Source organism: Cervus elaphus, chromosome 26, assembly GCF_910594005.1.
Source record: "Cervus elaphus chromosome 26, mCerEla1.1, whole genome shotgun sequence".
In the NCBI taxonomy this organism is placed as follows: domain Eukaryota; kingdom Metazoa; phylum Chordata; class Mammalia; order Artiodactyla; family Cervidae; genus Cervus; species Cervus elaphus.
In genome coordinates this window covers 24,941,008-24,960,865 of record NC_057840.1, presented here as the reverse complement: position 1 = coordinate 24,960,865, position 19,858 = coordinate 24,941,008, and the positions used below count along the sequence as shown (strand labels likewise).

The 19,858-nt window shown below is 37.6% G+C and overlaps 1 pseudogene; it reads left to right on the top strand.

Moving 5' to 3' along the window:
- The first annotated feature begins 9,133 nt into the window (after positions 1-9,133).
- On the top strand, positions 9,134-10,950 carry LOC122684069 (annotated as a pseudogene).
- Positions 10,951-19,858: the final 8,908 nt, after the last annotated feature.

Below are 19,858 nucleotides of genomic sequence, written 5' to 3'. Positions count from 1 at the left end.
ACTCAGTAATATTCAACTCTTTACAACCCCATGGACTGCAGCACACCAGGCTTCCCTGTCCCATGAACATTTCCCAGAGCTTGCTCAAACTCATGTCCATCGAATCAGTGATGTCATCCAACCATCTCATCCTCTGTCCTCCCCTTTTCCTCCTGCCTTCAATCTTTCCCAGCATCAGGGTCTTTTCAAATGAGTCAGTTCTTCTCAATATGTGGCCAAAGTATTGAAGCTTCAGCTTCAACATCAGTCCTTCCAATGAATATTTAGGACTGATTTCCTTTAGGATTGACTGGTATGATCTCCTTGCAGACCAAGGGGCTCTCAAGAGTCTTTTCCAACACCACAGCTCAAAAGCATCAATTCTTCAGAGCTCAGCTTTCTTTACGGTCCAACTCTCACATCCATACATGACTACTGGAAAAACCATAGCTTTGACTAGATGGACCTTTGTCGGCACAGCAATGTCTCTGCTTTCTAATATGCTATCTAGGATTGTCATAGCTTTTATTCCAAGGAGCAAGTCTTTTAATTTCAGGGCTGCAGTCACCATCTGCAGTGATTTTGGAGGCCAAGAAAATAGTCTGTCAGTTTCCATCATTTCCCCATCTATTTGCCATAAAGTGATGTGATGGGATGTCATGATCTTGGTTTTTTGAATGCCGAGTTTTAAGCCAACTTTTTCACTCTCCTCTTTCACTTTCATCAAGAGGCTCTTCAGTTCCTCTTCACTTTCTGCCATAAGTGGAGTGTCATCTGCATATATGTGATTAAGTGAAGTGAAAGTCAGTCAGTGGTGTCCGACTCTTTGTGACCCCATGAACTATACATTCCATGGAATTCTCCAGGCCAGAATACTGGAGTAGGTAGCCTTTCCTTTCTCCAGGGGATCTTCCCAACCCAGGGATCGAACCAGGTATCCCGCATTGCAGGCAGATTCTTTACCAGCTGAGCCACAAGGGAAGCATATCTGAGGTTATTGATATTTCTCCCTGAAATCTTGATTTCAGTTTGTGCTTCATCCAATCTGGCATTTCACATGTTGTACTCTGCATATAACTTAAATAAGCAAGGTGACAATATATGGCCTTGATGTATTCCTTTCCTGATTTGGAACCAGTCTTTTGTTTCATGTCCAGTTCTAACCGTTGCTTCTTGACCTCATACAGGTTTCTTAGGAGGTAGGTATGGTGGTCTGGTATTCCCATCTCTTTAAGAAGTTTTCAGTTTTTTGTGATCCACAAACCAAAGTCTTTAGTGTAGTCAACGAAAAGGAAGTAGATGTTTTCTGCAATTCTCTTGCTTTTTTATGCCCCAACAAGACGGTTCAGTTCAGTTCAGTCGCTCAGTCATGTCTGACTCTTTGCAACCCCATGAACTGCAGCATGCCAGGCCTCCCTGTCCATCACCAACTCCCATAGTCTGTCCAAACCCATGTCCATTGAGTCGGTGATGCCATCCAACCATCTCATCCTCTGCTGTCCCATTCTCATCCTGCCTTCAATCTTTCCCAGCATCAGGGTCTTTTCAAATTAGTCAGTTCTTCGCATCAGGTGGCCAAAGTATTGGAGTTTCAGCTTCAGCGTCAGTCCTTCCAATGAACACCCAGGACTGATCTCCTTTAGGATGGACTAGGTGGATCTCCTTGCTGTCCAAGGGGCTCTCAAGAGTCTTGTCCAACACCACAGTTCAAAAGCATCAATTCTTCAGCACTCAGCTTTCTTTATAGTCCAACTCTCACATCCATACATGACCACTGGAAAAACCATAACCTTGACTAGATGGACCTTTGTTGACAAAGTAATGTCTTTGCTTTCTAATATGCTGACTAGGTTGGTCATAACTTTCCTTCCAAGCAGTAAGCATCTTTTAATTTAATGGCTGCAGTCACCATCTGCAGTGATTTTGGAGCCCAGAAAAATAAAGTCAGCCACTGTTTCCACTATGTCCCCATCTATTTGCCATGAAGTGATGGGACCAGATGCCATGATCTTAGTTTTCTGAATGTTGAGCTTTAAGCCAACTTTTTCACTCTCCTCTTTCACTTTCATCAAGAGGCTCTTTAGTTCTTCACTTTCTGCCATAAGGGTGGTGTCATCTGCATATCTAAGGTTATGGATATTTCTCCCGGCAATTTTGATTCCAGCTTGTGCTTCATCCAGCCCAGCGTTTCTCATGATGTACTCTGCATATAAGTTAAATAAACAGGGTGCCAATATACAGCCTTGACGTACTCCTTTTCCTATTTGGAACCAGTCTGTTGTTCCATGCCCAGTACTAACTTTTGCTTCCTGAACAAGATGGTAGGAGGGGTGAAATGGCGTTTATGTATAGAAGTTTGTGTCTATTAATCCCATACTCATAGTTCTCCCTCCTCCCTCCCTTTTAGCTTTTGATAGCCTGAAGTTTGTTTTCCATGTCATTCCACAAGGTTTTTTGTACGATGTCTCTAAAGGCCTTTACAGAGAAAATCATGGTAGCTTTAAAAATACTGATATATAAAAAGGAGACATAAGCTGGGCCAGTAAAATAAGGTAACCTAAATCGTATTAGGGTTTCCCTGGTGGCTCAGACAGTAAAGAATGTGCTGGTAATGCAGGAGACCCATGTTCAGTACCTGGGTTGGAAAGATCCTTTGGAGTAGGAAATGGCAACCCACTCCAGTATTCTTGCCTTGAGAATTCCATGGACAGAAGAGCCTGGAGGGCTTGACCAAGTGACTATCACTTTCACTTTCACTAAAAAGCCTCTTGATGAAAGTGAAAGAGGGGAGTGAAAAAGTTGGCTTAAAGCTCAACATTCAGAAAACTAAGATCATGGCATCTGGTCCCATCACCTCTTGGGAAATAGATGGGGAGATAGTGGAAACAGTGTCAGACTTTATTTTTTTGGGCTCCAAAATCACTGCAGATGGTGACTGCAGCCATGAAATTAAAAGATGCTTACTGCTTGGAAGGAAAGTGATGACCAACCTAAATAGCATATTAAAAAGCAGAGACATTACTTTGCCAACAAAGGTCCGTCTGGTCAAGGTTATGGTTTTTCCAGTGGTCATGTATGGATGTGAGAGTTGAACTGTGAAGAAAGCTGAGCACTGAAAAATTGATGCTTTTGAACTGTGGTGTTGGAGAAGACTCTTGAGAGTCCCTTGGACTGCAAGGAGATCCAACTGGTCCATCCTAAAGGAGATCAGTCCTGGGTGTTCATTGGAAGGACTGACGCTGAAGCTGGAACTCCAATACTTTGGCCACCTCATGAAAAGAGTTGATTCATTGGAAAACACCCTGATGCTGGGAGAGATTGGGGGCAGGAGGGGAAGGGGACGACAGAGGATGAGATGGTTGGATGGCATCACCGACTTGATGGGCATGAGTTTGAGTAAACTCCGGGAGTTGGTGATGGACAGGGAGGCCTGGCATGCTGCGATTCATGGGGTCGCAAAGAGTCAGACACGACCGAACGACTGAACTGAACTGAACTGAATCATATTATGTTAATGATAATCAGTAAACCAAACTTAGTGTTTAAACATATACAATCATGGAGAAGCAAGAACTAGGCTCAATAAAATATACAAAGGGTAAAAATTGATGCCACATATCAGGCAAAAACTGGGCAAGTAGAAGCATATTTACTTGACTATTTTCTATAATATGTACAGGGAAACAGTAAAAGTAACTGAACCTGCATTTTAGAAAATGATAAACATGCAAAAGATTTCCTTAAAAAGTCAAACACAATGAACTATTCTATGGATATTAAGTCTCAGTTCTGTGAAGAGATCAGTGGACTCCTATTTATTTATTGTGCATTTATGTATTTATTTATATTTAACTCTCTTTGGACATAATTCTTGTATTTAACTTAGAAAAATAAACTGACGAGAGAAACTAAAAGAAAAAGATAGGAAACAAGAGATTAAGGTAATATATTGCCAGGCATAAAAATGTATGAGCTTATGTCATTACAAGCAGAAAAATGAAGAAATGGTATGAATGAAGAAATAACCAGAAAAATAAATTGAAATTTTTAGAAATGAAGGCCACCAAACATATATGGGAATTTGGAGTCTAATAAGATGACATTTCAGTAAGGAAAGAAATTTTGGATATCGTTGCAGTATTGGGAAAACTCAGTAGCCAAGAAACAATGTAAATTTCCTTACAGGAAATAATATTTAAAACAGATCACAGATTAAAGAAATAAAGCAAAGCATGCTAAAAATTAAAATAAGCAAATGAAAGGGCCCCAACACAATTTAGGTAAGTAAATAAACCCTCTCAAAGAAAAAAAAAACTGATTTATAAGTGTGGTTAATGTATCCCTTTAGATTCTTTGAGTAATGAACAATAGAAAGTTGACTCATATACTGTGTTTAAACCAAAAACAAGATATTTGGGGATAACTTTTAACTGATAGAAAAGCTTAGTGGCTGGGTTGAAGGACTAAAGGATTTGAAAATTTTAGAGATTGTCATTCACAGGACTCAGTTGCAACAATTTCCAGTTTTTTCATTTGAAATTTATAATTTCAGGAGAGAAAATCCGAATGTCCCAGTCTCAGTATTTGTCCATACAATCAGCTGTCATAGGGCCAGTGGGACCCAATAGCTACAGATAATGAGGCCCATTTCTAGTGAAAATGTCTTGCATGCCTACCTTTGTGAGCCAGGATTTACCATGGGGTTCTAATATAGCTACAGGTTTAAATCATCTGCAGAATAAATAAATACAATGAAAAACTAAAACAAACAAAAAAAGGTGTCAAAAAAGGAGAGCGTTGCACAACAAATATAAATAGCGACTACTTTTCCACATTTAAGAGAGAATATGAATAATTTTTTTTTCAAAATGACAAGCCATGAGGGGAAGAATATCAAGATTAAAAAGGGCAAAGACATTGAGTGGGTTACTCATGCAAACTTATTTCCCTCTAAAGCATCTCTTTTTTTTTCAACAATAGGGATAAAATTGGTACACAATTCATGCTGCTTTGTAGATTAGATGAAATAATCCAAGCAAAAGATTTACCTAGCACCCAGCATGGAGTAAGTGCTCAATAAATAATAGCTATATTTGCTTTGATAAATGTTATTATTAACTTCCTTGAAGTGTGTAATTTATGTATATAAAAGGTAGAGGTAAAAATAATGGTCAGAAAAGGAATACAGAAAAGGAATCTCAACTTTATTCATCAGCTCAGTTCAGTTGCTCAGTTGTGTCCGACTCTGAGATCCCATGGACTGCAGCACACCAGGCTTCCCTGTCCATCAGCAACTCCTGGAGCTCGCTCTGACTTTATTCATATTTAACATTTAAACATTTTTGAACAATTAGGGAAATCTCACTCTTGTCAGATGGGTAAATGTCAATTAATACCAAATATTGCTGAGAGCATTTGGTTAACCCTAAATTGCTACAAACTTTTTGAAAACAACTTATTGTCAACTCCCAAAGTAAAAAGAGGCACATCACCTCTTTATTAGTAGGGAGTGCTATTTTGCTTCAGAAGTAGATAGCAAACTGCACTGGGCCCAAGTGGCCTGACACTCTTTGATCTGTTAGAGTTGTGGTCATCCCCTAGGCTCAGAGACAAAAGGCAGGTGGGTCATGTGCAATGGACTTGCCATCCAACATGCATCTAGCTGGATGCATATCCAAGTTGGCAAGACCACAATCTGTCATCAGGTGGTACTGGGATCTGGACAGTAATGAACTAGAAGAAGATATTTATTTGACTTCAAATCTCAGCTCGATCTATATTTGCCCAAGAACCCTGGCCTTGTGAGGTCGAGACATTTCCTTTTCATTAATAATCCTTTCTCTTGACTTCCATTTGCCTTCATGCTTCTCTTTACCATAAGTTAAAATACATCAAAGAGATAAATTGTTAACATCACAAAGCTCCAATTAAATCTATCTCTATGCACTTATCTACAAATGCTTTCACATGAATGCCTGAATGTATTTGTACAGAATCTTGCTTCCAACATTGTTTTAATAATAAGGAAAAAGAAAATAATGTTTATTATTCAGGGATAATGATAAATAATAGATGATGATATATTCTTAAAATAAGATACCATGTAATTATTTTAAAAGCATAAGGTAAATTATTATGCTCAAATTCTTAAGTACTGGTATGAAAATTGTTCTTTACACATTTATTAAGAAAAACAGCAAGGTGGAACATAGCAAGTGTAACATGGTTTATACATAAAACACACACACATATACACACACACACACACATTCAAACTCTAATCTTACATGTTTGCCTCAAGGGTCACAATTCAACTGCTGTCCCTCAAAGATCAGGCAAATGTTATCAATATCTGTTGTAGCTAAGTAAAAAAATTTGGAAGCAGTGGTAAGAGGGAGGGTGAATTTCACACTTAAATGAATTCAAATTTAGTTTTTAAAATTTTAAAGTACCATATTGCCCAAACAAAACCAAAAATGATTTGCTTCAAACTGCTAGTGGGTGAATTCTAATACAAACATTCATATTCATTGAATAGCTCTAGGAGCCTGCATGAAAAATTCCTAACAGAGATTAACATTTCAGAGTGGAGCTATGATGGTGAAAGGTGACCTTAATTTTATACTTTATAATCTTCTGTACAGTTTTATATTTTTTACTGTCAGCACGTATATCTTTATGCCACTTTCACTCTCACAAAAAGGCTTACATAAATGAAAATGCATGGCAAACAAATGAAATGGCTTTATTAATATTTGAAATCTATACAACCTAAATTTTTGATAAAATAAAAAATACACATAGCTGGACACTCCTACCCTAAAATTATTTGATTACATATATTTATCTATGCTGTGCTGTGCTTAGACTCTCAGTTGTGTCTGACTCATTATGACCACATGAAATGTAGCCCACCAGGCTTCTCTGTCCTTGGGGATTCTCCAGGCAAGAATACTGGAGTGGGTTGCCATGCCCTCCTCCAGGGGATCTTCCCAACCCAGGGATTGAACCTGGGTCTCCCACATTGCAGATGTATTCTTTACCAGTTGAGACACCAGGGAAGCCCAAGAATACTGGAGTGGCTAGCCTATCCCTTCTCCAGGGCATCTTCCCAATCCAGGAATTGAACTAGGGTCTCCTGCATTAAAGATGGATTCTTTACCAGCTGAGTTACTTTCTAGTCCTAAAGTTTTATTGTAATATTATAATATTCTATATCATATGAAAATCTTTATGCTATATGGTTTTATATATACACTTTCCATATGATGCTTCTTTACCTGGAATTTTCTATCCCTCTCCACCTCTTGAGAGCTGGGAAACCTATGTTCATTCTTCTCAATTTGCTCATGGTAAGTGGCTTATAATATTCCCAACTTCCCTCTCCCCCAAGAGTGATGAACCACTTATTCTCCTGTACTCCTCTTTGTGCTACATATTTTAATCAAGTACACATCATATGGAATTATTATTTGTTAGAATGTATATTCTCTCTTTTTTGTAGTTTGAGATTTCCCTGAGAGCAGACAATGCCTGATCTTTCTTAGTATTACCAAACCTATGCAGGATGTGCCAAAATTATTTCCAAACTTTCTAAAGTAAACTGAGAGAAGGCATTCTTGCTGTCTGTAAAGCATCCTCAGAGTCTGGAATAAAAGGAGTAAGTGTTCTTTTTGAAGGCTCACTGTGACATTTCTTAAGTACTGAGAATGTATTATCTCATTTAAGACTTACAGAAACTCTATAGATAGTTAATGTCATTTTCTAGATGAGTAACTTGAGGTTTTGAGCCATTAATTTTCTTGACTAAACTGTAAGATGTAGAACTTGTGTATGAAGTCAGGAATAAGGATTTATTGAATAAAGAGAATCATAAAATATTTCCACAACTCAAGAAAGTATAAAATGTGAGTAGTGCTTTAAATCTATTTCTTATCATTTAAAATGGATAGAACAAGAATTTTGCCTCAACAGCAGGACAATAAAAAATTGGATATAAATTGAAAATCACAACATAGAAAGTGGTTTTAGATGATTAAAAAATAGGTAGAAACAAAACCCCAGTAAGTACAAAGGATTTGGCTTGTAAAGGTATGTAAAAATGTCTCAGCATCATAACAAATACTATAATATATTTATTGGACCATGTATGTTACAAGATATAGTTTGCTCAAAAAGATGGTTCAAACAAACAAACAAAAAAAAAAATGGTTCAAAAAGCTAAGAAAAACAGAAAACTGTTTTAAAAGTTTGAAATTAAAAAAGAATGTACATTCATAAGAATCAAAGTTATTTCAAATTCTACTTTTCAAGGAGCCCTTGAAAAGGGCTCTTTGTAGAGCCCTTAAGTAGAAAACATGATGTAGGTCCCAGCAGGCCCTGTGCAGCCCAGCATTGGAGACTGGTGGTCGCCGGGGCCCCTCCTCACCCTGGCATGCGTGTTTTGGGGTCTTGTCCAGCTGGACCTTCACCGCTGTGTGCGCTGCCTCGCCTTGGCAGCTGCCTGGGGAGACCTGGTGCACTGTGCGCAGAGACCCGGAGCCTCCGTGGATATGAGCCGACCCACCCCAGAGGAGTGGGAGCCGTCACTTGAGGTGGCCTTCTGGGTCTTTCTTGTTATGATTTCTGAAGAGCAACCCTTACTCTGGGGAGATTTGGACAGAAGCCCCTGTCCCAACAGCACAGCCCCCAGGTGCAGGAAGCAAAAACTGAGACAATACAAGGAAGGCAGACAACTCAGTAATAGGATGGGCGTACTTTTGCTGCACTTTATTATGCCTTGCAGATACTGTTTTTGTTTGTTTTTAACAAATTGAAGGCTTGTGGCAAGCCTGCTTGGAGCAAGTCTATCAGCACCATTTTGGCAACAGCATTTGCTCACTTCATGTCTGAGTGTCACATTTTGGTAATTCTCACAGTATTCCAAACTTTTTTGTTATTATTTTTTATGAAAACCTGTGATTTATGGTCTTTGATGTTGCACTTGTAATTGTTTGGGTGCCAACAGACGCTCCCAGGTAAGACAGGGAACTTAACTGGTAAATGTTGTGTGTGTTCTGACTGCTCCACCAATGTGTGTTTCCTGTCTTTGCACCTCTCCTCTGGCCTCCCCATCCCCTAAGGCACAAATATTAGGCCAATTAATAGCTTTAAAATGGCCTTTAAGTGTTCAAGTGAAAGGAAGAGTCACACATCTCTCACTTTAACCCAAAAGCTAGAAATGATCAAGCTTAGTGAGGAAGACATGTCAAAAGCTGAGACAGGCCCAAAGCTAGGCCTCTTGTGCCAAACAGTTAGCCAAGTTGTGAATGCAAAGGAGAAGTTCTTGCAGGAAATTAAAAGTGCTACTCCAGTGAACACGGTGATAAGGAAGCGAAATATCCTTACTGCTGATATGGAGAAAGTTTTGGTGGTCTGGGTAGAAGATCAAACCAGGCACAACATTCCCTTAAGCCAAAACCTAATCCAGAGCAAGGCTCTGACTCTCTTTAACTCTCTGTGAAGGCTGAGAGAGGTGCAGAAGCTGCAGAAGAAAAGTTTGATGCTAACAGAGATTGGTTTATGAAGTTTAAGGAAAGAAGCCATCTCCATAATGTAAAAGTGGAAGGTGAAGCAGCAAGTGCTAATGCAGAAGCTACAGCAAGTTACCCAGATCTAGTTAGGATGATTAAGGTAAGTGGCTACACAACACAACAGATTTTCAGTGTTGATGAAACAGCCTTATATTGGAAGAAGATGCCATCTAGGACTTTCATAACTAGAGAGGAGAAGTTAAGGCTTGGCTTCAAAGCTCAAATGACAGGCTCGTCTATCGTTAGTGATGAATACAGCTGGTGACTTGAAGTTGAAGCCAATGCTCATTTATCATTCTGAAAATACTGGAACTCTTAAGAACTAAGCAAAATCTACTCTGCCTGTGCTCTATAAATGGAACCACGAAACCTGGATGACAGCACATCCGTTTACAACATGGTTTACTGAAAATTTTAGGCCCACTGGTTAGACCTACTGCTCAGAAGAAAGATTTTTTTCAAAACATTTACTGCTTATTGACAATTCACCTGGTCAGCCAAGAGCTCTAATGGAGATGTACAATGAGATTATGTTGTTTTCACGCCTTCTAACACAGTGTTCATTCTGTAGCCCACGGATCATGGAGAAGTTTCAACTTTCAAGCATATTATTTGAGAAATGCATTTCAAAAGGCTATAGCTGCCATAAATAGTGATTCCTCAGACATATCTGGGTAAAGTTTACTAAAAACCTCTGGAAAGGATTCACCATTCTAGATGCCATTAAAAATAACCATGAATCATGGAAAGAGGTCCAAATATCAACATGAACAGGAGTTTGGAAAAAGTTGATTCCAACCCTCGTAGATGACTATGAGGGGTTCAAGACCTCCTTGGAAGAAGTAACTGCAGATGTGGTGGAAATAGTAAGAGAAGTAGAATTAGAAGTGGGGCCTGAAGATGTGACTGAATTGCTACAATCACATGATAAAAATCAAACAGATGAGTAGTTGCTTCTTACAGATGAGCAAAGAACATGGTTTCTTGAGACAGAATCTCCTGGTGAAGGTGCTGTGAAGTTTGTAGAAATGACCACAAAGGACTTAGAATATTACGTAAACAATTAATAAAGCAGCAGCAGGATTTGAGAGGATTGATTCCAGTTTTGAAAGAAGTTCTATTGTGGGTAAAATGGTGTCAAACAACATTGCATTCTACAGAGAACTTGTTCATGAAAGGAAGAGTCAATTGATGTGGCAAACTTCATTCCTGTCTTATTTTAAGAAATTGCCACACCAACCCCAGCCTTTAGCAACTACCGACCTCATCAGCAGCAGTCATCAATATCCAGGCAAGAGCCTCCTCCAGCAAAAAGATTACAACTCACCAAAGGCTCAGATGATGGTAGACATTTTTTAACAATAAAACATTTTTAAGTTAAGGTATGTACACTTTTTTAGACACAATGCTATTGCATACTTAATGGGCTGCAGTATAATGTAAAAATAATGTTTATATGCATTGGGAAGCCCAAAATTGTGACACTTGGCAATATTCACTTTTACTGCAATGGTCTGGAACCAAACACTTACTATTTCCGAGGTAGACCTGTCATGGTCTTTAGTCAGATTTCTCTCCCCTTTTGTTCTTCTCTTCCCTCATTTAAAAACTATGCAAGTTATGTGCATACCAAAGATGATGCAATCCTAAAATGAACCTATCCACAGACCAAAAATATTGAATATGACCAATATTGTTATAGCCACCTATGTGCTCCATACCATACCATCTCAGCCCCTTGATTACCCACCAAAGGGATCTGCCATCCTCAACTTCACATTTGTCTTTTTCCTGTTATATGATGTTCTCCTGCATGTGCATATATATATGCACAAATATATTATTTAGTCACGCTTGTTTTGGATGTTTATAAAAATGCATCATATGTTTTTAATTTGTGAATACCTTTTTCATTCATCACTATGTATCCAAATTTAATTTGTATTATTTTATATGGGTATAGTTTATTGTGACTTCTGTAATAGCTCATTTGGTGAATATGATAGGATTTATTTATCCATTATCTTATAGAAGGACATTCAGATTGTTTTCCCTTTTTGGTATTATGGAAATTGCTACAGTGAATATATTTCTGCATATTTCTTGGTGTAATGAGTTGAAATCTGAGGATATGTACATAAATGTGGAATTGCTGAATCAGGATATGCAAATGTTCAGATATATGAGATAATGTCAAAATGGTTGTCTCAGTTTATATTCTCACCACATCCTCAACAACTTGGAATTATCATACTTCTTAATCTTTGCAATCTAAATGAAGATCTGTTAAAATTAAGTTGTGGTTTTAATTTGTGTTCTTCTACTAGACATTGCAGCTTAGTATCTTTTCCTGTTTTTTTTTTTTTTTTTAAATGTACCTTTTGTGTTTTCTGCAAAATGTCTATTCAAGTTTGTTGCTCACTCTCCTGTTGGGATGGTTGTCTTTTTTGTTGAGCAGTGGTAGTTCCTTGTGGTTCCTGAATCAGATCTTCTATTGTTTATATGTTACCCATATCATCCACCAATTTTTTTACTTTATTTTTCATGATCTTTTGAGAACAGAATTCCTTAATTTTAAGAATGTATTCCCTGAGAGTATAAAAACAGCTTCTCTTTTGCCCCTTAATTTTGTAAAACTTTGGCTTCCACAGCTCATTCTTTAATAAGAAACAGGTGTTTTATACATGGTATAAGGCAGGTATCTGACTTATTTCCCATATGGGTAGCCAGTTGTCCTAGCTCTACATGCTGAAAGTCTTATCTTGTTCCCCCTGAGCTGCAATGCCATCTTTGACATTCAGTAAGTCTCTATAAATACATGGACTTATTTTGGGCTTTCTATTTTGGGTTGTTCTTGCCTTGTCTTCATTGCTATAGCTTTATAATAAGGCATAGTATTTGTGAGGGCAATTGCCCTGAGTAGTTTACTTCTTTAGAAATTTCTTTTGAAGTTTTGAGGCTATTCTTGGCCATTGTTTCATAAATTTTTGAATTAATGTGTCAAGTTTATTTTTTATACCTGTTAGAGTTTTGGTCAGAACTATATGGAATCTACAATTCAGGGTGGGGAGAAGAAACATCTTTGTGATTTGAATCTTCCCATCCATAAACAGTATATCACTCCAGCTAATTAGGCCCCCTTTAAAAACTTCCAATAAGAGTTTATGTTTTTCTGCATATAGGACTTGTACATTTTTTGGTTAGATTTATTCCTAGTTACTTTATTTTTTATTGCTGATCCTTTTGTCAATGCATGATACTTTAAAAAATTGATATTTTCTAATTGACTGGTCATGGTATATAAAAATGCAGTAGATTTTTGTGAAATGATCTTATACTCATTTATTTTAATATATTATTTTATTTTAAATAGTAGCAAAAGGGAACACAATGTAGAGAGCTGATAAATATTAATGTGATAAAACATTTAAGACATTACAGAAAAGTAAAATATCCTAGAGCAAAAAGAATCAGCAAGTGACTAAGTCACTGTGTCATATCAGGAAAAAGGAGAAGAATTAAATGTTGATTTTCCTAGGGCACTATTAATAATGAAAAAATATATTTCAAATAGAATGGAAATATTCAAATAAAAAGTACCTGCAATAATAAACCTGTGTTTAAAAAGCAGAAAAAAAAATGTAGGAATTGCTTCTACTCACCACTCCATTATTACTGACTTTAAAAATATACTTTCCTTAGGGTCTCAAAGAGATTATGAAATATTACCCAGAATAGGAGTTCATATTCTTGAACTTGAATCATGAAATTTCCTTCCCCACTTTAAAGAGTGGGGTTGCAACCTTATCATTTCCTATGTCTGCAGTGATCCTTATTGTGATCTAGAGGTAAAGGCAAAAAAATGCCTTGCCATTAGTTGCTAACTGCAAATATATAAAGACCTCTAAGGAAATTCAGGAGCTAATAATAGCATCTGTTTCTCAGTGTATATATAAGAAGAAAGCACCTCCAGAGAAGGCACCACTCTATACTAAATGACCTGCTTCGGGCCTTAAAGTTCATTGTCTCTAGGATGTTTAATGGCTTGTGTTTAAAAAAATTACTTGTTTCAGTCCAATTTCTCTCAATCCAATAACTCTTAAGCCTCTTGAAACAAAGTTAAAATTATTTTCAACTGCTTTGAACGAGGATGTGTCAGGCAGTCACCCACATTTCATGGGCATCAATAGAACAAAGTACTCACCATGAAACCTCTTCTCTTTTACTCATGAATCAAAATTCCAATGAGCTAACTTCTGTTTTAGTCTAGAAGAGATTTATGAGAAAAGGGATTTTTCTGACTCATGATTTTAAGCGAAGTTCTCTAGATATATGTTCCCAAGAAAAACGGCATAGCTAATCATCTCACTAAACTCTAAATAACGCACACTTGATTATGGAGCCTATCTCAAAAATCCAGTAATCAAGAAGCTTGACAGAAATGAGAGCACGGCTTCCCATCCTGGACTCTATGTTGTAGTGAATGACTTTTCTCAATGTGGTTTATTTAGTCACACATTCTAATATCAGTTCATTGTGTCAGAAAGGTAAAACCACAAGAATTAACGATGAAGAATTTCACTTACTCAGCCGCCTGTCGTCACCTGTCAACTTCCTACCCATTCATCACCTAGCCTGTCACACTTGACATAAGCTTCTGAAGGGCTGGGCAAAGAGGGGGCAGGAGAGGCTGGATAAATGTCTTCATGATCATCTTTAGCAATGTCAGTAGCTCAGCACTCTCAGTATTTCAGACTTGCCGGTGACAGCTTTTCCACCAGTGCTGAAGCTGCATTCCAAATTGATATTTGTGGCGGCTTGGAGTCCGGGCTAGAGAGATGCCTAAGGCAAGCCAATTTCTGTAGTTTGATACCAGTAAACAATATGATCTCTCTTTGTGTTCATGTGGATGAGCTGGAGTGGAATGAGGGAAGGATAACTTCAAATGACAGTTGCCACAGGTGATTAATTTTTTTTTGGTCTCTTACAGATTTACTCTGCCTACTCTAATTTAAATTGGTGTTCATAATGATGTTTTCATTTTGCATAAAAGCTGAAGAGATGCTTTCACTTCTGTAACAAATAAGCAGGCAGGATGCTGTGCATGAAGATGATGTTCCTGATTCCCTGTGATTTTTTTAAAATGTGCAAAGAGATGTTTCTTCTTTCTGGCTACCCATCTGAACAGCCCCTGTGTGACCAGGCAGCTGATGAGAGAAAGGTATGGGAACAAGTGATGCCTCTAAGGTCAAGGATGAGATACTCTGAGGTCCAGATGCAACCTGATGTTGCCTCTCAGGGAATGAGTTCACATACTGCCAGAGAGAAGGAAATGTTCCAGCCCCGCATTTTTAATTATAAGCAGGGAAAAGTAACTTAATCTCACTGGGGTTTCAATAAGTAGAGGGGAAAACAAATAGAATATACTGCAAAGGGCTATCTTGAGGATACTACAGTGCATATGAAAGTGTTTTAAAAAGTTACAAGGCATTAGTCAAGTATTAGTTAAATATTATTAATAATTATCTCATATCAAAGGAAAATCAACAGGCTGATAATTGAGCCTTTAAACTTGGCCTTGGGAATCCAAAAGAGTACAAAATCTCATGTTTTATTAATTCTGCTCTGTTTTGCATAGTCTATTATTAGTCATCTTTTAGTTTTCCATTTTGGGTATATGTAAACATGAACACAGTAGTGTTAGTATATATCAAAATATTTAAGTAAAGCATATTTAGAGAAACTGGCAGCATAGAGATGAGCAACATCTCGTGGGAAAATCACAACATAGAAATAAAGCAGCACAATGCTAAAGAAAGCCTAACAAGTCTAATGGCCATCCAAACCATGATTCATTTTTACAGGTCATAGATTAACAAGTTGATTTTTGAAAACAAGTGAAAGATACACGCTTTCACTGTATTGCAAAAATATCCTGAGGATGTGTGATTCCAATGGAAAATATCAGGATATTTTGCTTTCTCTTTGCTCAGTCAATAGTTGGAGGCTGTACTATGATTACCTGACATACATTCAAACAAATGTGAGCTTCCACATTGATCTATTGCTCTCTGGGGAGCAGAGCTCTCAGAAGCTCTGTTTCTGAATAACAAGGTAAGAGTGAGCCAATACAAACTTCCTTTAAAAGAAAATGTCAGATTTGGAGTAGAAAAACAAGAGAAATATCACAGCCTTCTTGAAAAGGTACATAGGGCTACAATTGCTAAAGTATGTCTGGTAGACACAAACCTTTAGAAAATCTGATGAGCATATAAACCCAAAATATGTTTTGCAGGCTAACTGCCCAATCAATTCCCAGAGAACATGAACAAAAGCACGAATAAATCTAAACTGGATCAGAAACTTATTTCTGTTTGAAACCCAAAGTTGAGCAGTGATTCCTTTGTTCTAACTAGGCAGTACCTGTCTGCCCTCTGAAGCAGTGCATGGCGTTTATTCAATAGGTGAAAACTCACAGGGCAAAAAATCTATGGGAAATAAAGTATCAATTGATTCTGTTTTTTCTCCAAAACATTATCCTTTTTTATACCTCATAGTCTTTTAGCAACCCTAATATTTTACCATATGAACTGGTTCCAGCCTCTCCCTAGCCCAGTCATCATAAGACAGTTGTCAGAATTGGATTTCAAAAGCCCATCTCTGATCATGACACTTGTTCCCCAAGTCTTTAATGACTTCTTATTACACACACACACACACACACACACACACACACACACACACACACAATCTCTATAAGATACATTGTGACATGGCAGCAATGTTTTTATCCTTATTTTCCATTAGTTCCCCATATATAGTTACATTGCAGCTAGACGTTCTTTTAGTCTTCCTAATACTACTTGGTTTTTTCCTCCTCTGCTCACAGTGGCTTTTTTTTTTTTTTTTTCTTTTGCCTGGAATGTTCTCACTCTTCTTGCGTCTCTGCCTGGTTGACATTTTAGGTGTCATCCAAGTTCTATGTCAAAAATCACCCACTCAATTTTCTGCTTGAATATCATTTCTCAACATCCCAAAATACCCTTAAATACTGAAGAAGACGTAAAAGCATACGGTAACCTTTAACAATGATTCTCTGTTTGAAGCCAAACTGCAACCAGACTCTGGGAAGGATTTTTATTGTTTAGAACAAGGATCCTCAAGCCTGATGCTCTGAGGTGGAGCTGAAGTAATAATAATAGAAATAAAGTGTGCAATAAATATAATGTGCTTGAATCATTCTGAAATGATCCCCCACCTCCGGTCTGTGAAAAAATTGTCTTCCACGGAACTGGTCCCTGGTGCTAGAAAGGTTGGGAGCCACAGGTTTGGAAGATACATGAGCTTGAAGTGTCATTCTGTAACGGTGATTATTACTGACTTTTTTGCTCTCATCTGAGGAACCTACACTGCAGAGCTGATGGGAAGCAACCTCTTCGTCCATCCTCCCATGAAAACGCAGACTCTTAGGGTCACCCTACTGGATTCTATTAATTTTTAAATGGCCAGATGATTTTATTCTATTTCATTTTTTATAAATGAATTACCATCCCCAGAAAATTTGGGGGTCAGGAAGAAGGAGGGAGAGGTGCTGGTATAGCGGTTTCTATGGCAGTGTGATTTAAGCAAGATAGAGCTTGTGGGAAAAGCTGGAGGAGCAAGAAACCAAAATGATTTATCTGTGGATAGGCCATGTTGTGTAATCCCTTTTGCAGAGTATCAGATAAAATGAAGGTCAGGAATAAGAAATAGTTAAATAGATAAACATATAGCTATAGATGTAGTCAACCAGTGAACACAATGGAAGTTGACCCAGAAACTATGGCTATGAACCTGCCTCTCTCAGATGTAGATGTGAGGAAAAGAGCAGAACAAACACCCAAGCGCAGGTGTCCCTTGTTCTGTTTCTTTTAAGTGCATGATAAAAATACTTTAGCTTTGTTTTTGAGAATCAAGGACATTGTGTAAAGTGAATTGTGTCCCACTGTTTTTTGCTTACTCTGTAGGATTGCAATATGCATTATAATACAAAATTTATGCTTGTGTTTGATACTGTGAGACTGACTACATTTCTGCTGATATATGACACAACACCCATGTGAGTTGAATAGTGACTATGAGGCTCAGGGTATGCCAAATAGCCTATTTTTTTGTCTCCATCAATTCTTGATCAGCTTTTCCTGCTTTCAGGATAGGCAAAAAAGAAAGTACCGTGCATGGGACCTATGAAAGATATTGAATATTCAGTGAAATAACACTGTAAGCATTTTGGACATGTCCAGCTCTGAGTTATAGGGAAACACATAAGAAGTAAGAAAAAAATTAGTCCTTAAAATAAACATTTGGTTGGTACACATTAGAAGGAAGAAGTTTTCCTATAATGTGCAAATCACTATGGATGATTAAGGTAATGTTCTTATTCAAAGGGCTTTGGAATAAGATACTCTGAATTTGACAATAAAGTCAAATAGCATTGCAAGAAAATTAATAGATTATGTAATAAAGGAAGATCTCAATGAATATTAGCAGACAAAATATCAGTGCATTAGTTCCTAGGTCTCATAAAAAGGTATGAAGTAAACCATAAAATGTATACCATGAAAGCTTTTAAGGGGAGCAAAAAAGTCAAGAAACCATGTCAATAAAATGCATTCAGTGGATATAACTACTGAGATTCAAAAAACTCATCGATAAAATTATGTACCAAAATGTATTAAAATTTTTTTAAAAAACCCTGAGATCCAGGGAATTGTTTTGTCATGGATACAAGACTAGTTTTAGGCAAGAGGATAGGTTAGGAATAAGTAGGCACTTTTCTAAATAAAGAAGTGTAAACACCAGTGTGCCTTAGGCAGCAGTGACAGCATATGTCCTGTTTAGCTTTTTTATAAGTGATTCATAAAATCATTTATAAAATGTGGAAACTTAATCAGGAAATGGGAGTACCAGACCACCTTACCTGAGAAATCTGCATGCAGGTCAAGAAGCAACAGTTAGAACCGGACATGGAACAACAGACTAGTTCCAAATTGGGAAAGGATTTTGTCAAGGCTGTATATGCCACCCTGCTTATTTAACTTATATGCAGAGTACATCATGAGAAATGCCAGAATGGATGAAGCACAAGCTGGAATCAAGATTTCCGGGAGAAATATCAATAACCTCAGATACACAGATGAAACCATCCTTATAGCAAAAAGTGAAGAGGAACTAAAGAGTCTCTTGATGAAAGTGAAAGCAGAGAGTGAAAAAGCTGGCTTAAAACTCAGCATTCAAAAAACCAAGATAGTGGCATCCGGTCCCAGAATTTCATGGCAAATAGATGAGGTGGGGAAACAATGGAAACAGTAACAGACTTTATTTTGTGGGGCTCCAAAATCACTGCAGATGGTGACTGCAGCCATGAAATTAAAAGACGGTTACTCCTCAGAAGAAAATCTATGCCCAACCGAGATAGCATATTAAAAAGCAGAGACATTACTTTGCCAACAAAGGTCTTTTCCAGTAGTCATGTATGGATGTGAGAATTTGGCCAAAGAGAAGGCTGAGCCCTGAAGAATGGATGCTTTTAAACTGGTGTTAGAGAAGGCTCTTGAGAGTCCCTTGGACTGCAAGATCAAACCAGTCAATCCTAAAGGAAGTCAGTCCTGAATATTCACTGGAAGGACTGATGTTGAATCTAAAAGTATCAGGTGGCTAATACTTTGGCCACTTGATTCAAAGAACTATCTCATTGGAAAAGACCCTTATGCTGGGAAAGATTGAAGGGGAGAGGAGAAGGGGATGACAGAGGATGAGATGGTTGGATGGCATCACCGACTCTATGGACATGACTTTGAGCAAGCCCTGGGAGTTGGTGATGGGCAGAAAAACCTAGAGTGCTGCAGTCCATGGAGTCTCAAAGAGTCAGACATGACTGAGTGACTAAACTGAACTGAACTGAATAAATTATTTAGAGGAAAAGTACATAAGGGATTCTCAAAGTTTCTGGAAGATTTTTTTGTGTAATGTAAGGTCTTGCTGAGCTAAATGATCTCAGGGATATTTTGTAATTTGGTTTAGAAATGGCAAATTAATTTTAATTTAGGTCAGTTTACTTAGAAAAAATCTAATTTATTTGTAGAGGATGTTCAATTTGGAAATACCAATCTTCGCAATAGATTATGGGCCTTGTAATTGTTACAAATCATGTCTTTCAAGACAGCAGGATATAAGGATCACTGTGTTTAAATATTAGGGTAACAAATGGCATCATCACTAACCATGCTTTTTGGAAGCCTATTAACAGGACTGTCCCACACTTACAC